This window comes from Lepisosteus platostomus, chromosome 4 (genome assembly GCF_059453375.1).
Source record: "Lepisosteus platostomus isolate fLepPlt1 chromosome 4, fLepPlt1.hap1, whole genome shotgun sequence".
Taxonomy (NCBI): domain Eukaryota; kingdom Metazoa; phylum Chordata; class Actinopteri; order Semionotiformes; family Lepisosteidae; genus Lepisosteus; species Lepisosteus platostomus.
Window position 1 is genome coordinate 57,108,307 of NC_142614.1, and position 6,000 is coordinate 57,114,306.

Sequence of the window (6,000 nt, forward strand, 5' to 3'; positions counted from 1 at the left end):
AAATCACATCCCACAAATTCCTGACTTGGCAAATAAGGGATAGGCTTATTGAACTGTATTACTCCTTGTGTCACACTGTCATGACTAGAGACAAAACAGTTCAAGGTTTATTTATCTGGACTCCTTAAGGCATTCTGTTATATTTAAAGATAAGCTTTAGGCTAAGCCCTTTTTTTTTTTTGTTTGGAACTGAACAGTTTTCTCTCCTGAATGCAGATATGCAGAACAAACTATAAGAAGCTGCCAGTGAGAGGTTGTGGGCATGTGACTTGGAGTTGGTCCACAGCTCCTTCTCAAAACTTACTGTAAGTCAGCATGCCTTTCACAAAGGCTGGCACTTGTTCAGCTATAGAGAAAACTGTATTCAGTACAGGATGGTACTGAATGGTTTAAACTTGGCTTGAAAGAAGACAAAACAGCTTCATATTGCACCCACTATTCATTTTGCTGTTGGATTTTTAATTGCTCTGTTTCCAAATGATTAAATGTTATATTATTTTACTTCATTCATCTATTTTCCATCTGCTTTTTTCTGTTCAGGGTCACAAGGCAGGCTACAACCTGGATCGGATACCAGTCCATCACAAGGTAGACAGATGCAAACACAGACAGACAAATGCTCACAGAAACCAGTTAACTTACTAGCATATCTTTGGACTGTTGAAGGAAACTGGAAACATTAAAAATTAAATGATACCACATAGAAACATTTTTTTAAAATATATTTTTAAAACATACATAGTGTGAATGAAATTATATTGAAGTCAATACACCCTCAGTCCAAGTTTAATTTGTTTTTATTATCCTAGTGAAATAAAATGAATGATAGATGTCCTCTTAAACAGTTCTGGCTTTTCAAAAGTCATAGTACTATAAACCAAGTTAAAAAAATTGAAGTATAAAATTGTCTTACTTTGGCAACTTATACTTCTTATTGGTTGTGGCAGGTTTTGAAATTATTGTTTCAAAATTTGATCAGAGTACACTTGAGAATACATACTAAAGGAAGAATAGTGATAACAGAAGATTTAGTTTAGCCTCAGTAATACCATAAAAGAGTGAAGCTATCAATTCAGCATGACAGTTCTTCTGCCTTTTTTGATAACATTGTAGTGGGAATATTGTCCATCCTCAAGCTGGACCATCAGCAGAGCCACCTTCCAGACAAGAAAACTGCCCTTAAGAAAATATGCTGTAGGATTCCTTCAGAAAATCCCTAATACAGGTATTTTGAAGGAGTCCTCCAGGAATTATAATACTCTCGCGTGGGTTCTATACAATACCTGCACACATTGTTTTGACACAATTGTATTCTAGCACTCTATTCAGAGTGGAAAGTAAAGCTTCCACAGGAAATAAACTTAACACACCCTCAGGAACTGGGTCCTAGGAGTCCAGCAGGAATAGAAGCCCTGAAGTCCCACAGGAATGGAAACTCTGCACTCATGCAAGAGTTCCACATGGATTGAAACTCAATAGATCTCTTGGATCTGTTTTCTCTTAATGTGAATCTTGGGATTCTTGATGCTGCAAGATATTTTAGAAAAAATAATCATAGTAAATGTTTGTAAGGGCATGTGTATAAATGGACAAGAAAATGAAACATACCTTTCTCTTACAAACAAGGTACACTACCGAAATGTTATATGAGTCAAGTGGCATGGTTTGGGGGCAAAATATCTATATTTAGTTTTTTATCAATGTATAAATTCATAAAGGCAGCACTGTGCCACAGTGTTTAGCACTGCTGCCTCACAGCTCTGGGGAACTTGTTCAATTCCTCGGGTACTGTCTGTGTGAAGTTTGTTTTTTCTATGAGTGTTTGTATGGGCTTCCTCCCACAGTCAAGCTGGTTAACTGATGTCTGTAAAAACTGGCCCAGGTGCGAGTGTGTGCATGTTTGTGCTGTGTTTGTTTTATGTGACATACTGGCATCCCTTCCAGGATGTATCCCACCTTGCAGCCAATGCATCATGGAATAGACTCCAGGCCACCTTGTCCCTGACATTGAAGTTGATGTGATGATGGTGTGAGAATATTGTATATTATATACAGAATGATCTTGTAAGCATTTGGTTTTTCAATGCTTGTTGCAATTTCCCCTTCTATAAAAGCTACATTATTCAGTTCCTGATGCCTTACACATTAAATTATAACTTTTTTCATAGCACACATGATTGCTACAGTATGAACATGATTATTGACAATGAAAATGGTTATATGGTTGAAGTACTTGGGGAACTCACCAGTGGTGAACAGTTGTGGCTTCCTAGCTTTTCCAAAGAACCACTAAGGCAAAGACTGAGTACATAATGTTAGATTACTCAAGCAAGCCTACTTCACTGAAAGAAAAGAGAAGGCACCAACCACAGGGGTTGCTCCCTGCTCCCAAGGATAAGGACTAAGCATTAAATTACTGCTCCCAATAGGCCAGTCACGAGTGTGATGTCCTATGCTGCCCCTAATCTAGAGCCAATACAAGCTTTCCTCACCTCTTGCACAAGAGCAGCCAAGCAATCCAAGGTTTGTTTGCTGGTGTTTTCTTTCATGTTACCAGGGTTATATAAGTAACCTAGCATTCCCATTCACTCAAGAGTAACCACAAACCAATGGGATGGTATGTTAACTTTCTCAGTTGGTTGGGCTGAAAGATAATATTGAGGTGACTCGGATGATAGAATATCAGGGTTAGAATGCCATGCAGTTCACAGTTCACAATCAAATTTGGGTGGTATAAACTCTAAAAGATGTGCATAGTAGAACATCTAACAACTGCACATCTATGGCTACTGCTACTGATGTCACTGTGAGTCATGACAAAAAAAATGTCAAGTCCAAATTAGATAGGTTACAATGAAAAATATGATTATTGTAAAAAAAACCAAACTCTTTCTTTTGCATGTTATTGTTGTTGTTTTCTAGATCCACACACTATAATACATCATCACTACTGACGTTCTCACTCTCTTCCTTGCAGGGTATTCCTCTCACAATCCTCTCCGCGATTGTCGTTCTTCCCCCCCCTCACAGGGTTTACTGTAGCGGCTAGTCAGCCTTTGTTCACTCTTACACAGTGGCATGTTTTTCTTACATGGCCCTGACTAGTAGCATCTCACACCTGCTACTGTCAGGCTTCAGCCTGGCTCTCTCACAGCAGAGCCTCCAAATTCGGTAGAGCTAGTCTCCCATGTCCCCTCACCACTGGAGCCACAGCAAGACTAAAATCCTGTTGCAACTTTCCCCTTCCAGGAATTATTCAGGCTGGTTTTAAACCACTCCCACACCTGCTGTTCATTCCACATATTCACATCAAGCTCCCCCTCCAGCACACCAAACACTCCCTGCATTACACCACAATGTGAAAAATATATATTTTACTTTACCAAGTTCAACATTTACAACTAAGGAAGTGCATTGCTGCCACCAAGGAAAAAACATCTCTTTATTATGAGCTATTAATTCTCGCGTACTTTATGTGATCACGAGATTGCACAATTGTCATATAATACCTACTGCATATCGATACTTGTGGACTTAAAATTTCAAGCAGTGGAACTGCTGTTCATAACGGAACCATCATTGCTTTGATCTCTAAATCCCACGAAAGTGGTCCTTATGCTTATAATGATTCTGTTCGTATTTGCTAAAAATTGCAAGATTTCATTATGACTAAACCCTAGGTGAAAGTTAATCAGTTCAAGTTCTGCAGCACTGGACATTGACAAGAATCATTAAACGATCATTAACTGAAAGTGCCAGCCAAGTTCATGGTAGCTTCTAGATGCGTTCAGTGCACAACGTAACAGGTTGTACATAAACTGAAGTAATCATTGCTATCTCGTAAATACAAAATACTTTTCTCATAATTACGAGATAAAGGGGGCAGGGTTTTTTTCCTTGGTGGCAGCAATGCACTTCCCTATACAACTGCTTTTCCAGCTACTGTAGGTCATGAGCAAGATCTCTACTGCTCTGTAATGTTTCTAAACATTATCAATTTAAAAAAACTCTTGTTTCCAGCTGAAACATTAGTCAGGCTGCAATTTTTTTGCATGGAGTGCTTTAATTTTCTGTTCTCTTATTACATAATTCTTTTTCAGATGTGTGGAACAAGTGTGGTCACAGCATTCACCAAATACCACATACCATATCCCATGTACCACATGGAACATCCCATTACATACACCTTTAATCTGTGCTTGAAAGGTCTGTTATACAATTTGTTAACATGTCACATGCCAACATGAATCAGAGACGTGAGTGGTGGGAAAACACTACTACAGATTTTGTAATACCTACTATATAGCCAATTTTTGTGATCTTATTTCTTGCAATGTACTAGCTGTAGTGGTGCTTCTACAAAATATAGCTGTTATGTATTAATTTGGGATACATTAAGTTGATTAGTCAACTGGAAGTCTGTTATCATTGTTATCATTGTTATCTTTATATCTTATATTAAAATTCTCTCACAAAACATTTAATTTCAAATTAAATTAAATGAAAATGAATAAATACATAATGTAAGACCTTTTTCAGATGAAGGATTCTAACGAGCCTGAAAATAAATTTTATTTGACAGCAGGCTACATTGCTTTTTAGACCCTTCCAGATGAGTCTTATCACCAGCATTATAAAGTCCAAGCCCCAAGTTTCTAAATCTTCCAGATGGGCATACAAACTCATATAATCAGCACTGTCAGTTTCAAACCCAAAGGCTTCAGGCTTGTCTAAGCAGATGTTGTTGAGAACATAGCAGGTCATGACTGAAGTTCTTGCATGTCATTTTTCAATTAATGTGCAAATCTTTCAGCCTATGTAAAGAAAAGACAAAAACACTGTCTATAATTGTCATAGGTTGTGATTATAAGGATCTATGTAATGACAGCCTCAAGAGTGAATTATTGGTGAGTTGAGAGTGAGTAGTTTGTGTCACTGGTGTTATGCAGATCACATAGATCAAAAGAGCATATGTGTGTTTCTCGGGGGATATGGCTACATCTGTCATCCAAAACACATGGGCACAGTGCCAGCTCTCAGGATGACCAGCATTAAAATTACCCTTGGTAGAGAAATGTCAAGTTACAGCCTGAAATTTAGCTAAGTACAGTGACACATTTTCCAGAAAAAAATAACTAAATGTTTTTGAAATATGTTTTAAAATCCATCCTTTGGGTTAGAGATGGGCAAAGAAGCATTCATGGTACTGTATATAACTATGCCTGTGACTCTGCAAGCATGCTTTTTATCAGAGGTTGAGCTTATGTCATGTTGTCAGAGATCTTATTGAGCTGATTAAATTTGACAGACAAATCAACAAAAGCAAAGCAAGTGCAGCATACATTTCATTAAACTGGTTTTGTACCTTACATAACCCATTTAAAAGAAATACAATGTGTAGAAACCATGTGAAATAAAAACCAAGGAATGTTATTACATTTGAAGACTGTATTCACTGCATCATAAATTAAAGCACACCCCACGCATGTATTAATATGGCAGAAAAAATACACTTTAAAAAGCTTAATGGACTGTCTGTATATTAGGCATGAAAACATATTTTAACATTATTGAATTATGTTTTAAGATAGAAATTAATCGGTAGAACGCTATGATTTTCAATGGTTCTGTGTAAAATTAAAAATGGTCTTTTTAAAAACAAAGCTTACTTATGCTTTTTAACTTTTTAAATTAAGCATTGTCTTTTGTCGCTTTACACAGGGGAGGGGTTTTGTGGATTTTATTTTAAACATAGTCCGAAGTAAATTCAGTGGACAATTCCTGGTGGAAAAATAATTTAATGCAAGCATATTTTCTGTGATTCCTCTGAGACACAGTCACATTGTTAGAATTTCTGAAGTTTCCACCCTTAATCAATTAATCTAATATTACCACAGTCATTAATTTTTTATCCCAACCACCTGCTTAAATCGAAAATTCCCTTTGTTGTCATTAAACTATACCTAGTAGGAGATAAGAATTGAGATTTTGCACAAATTT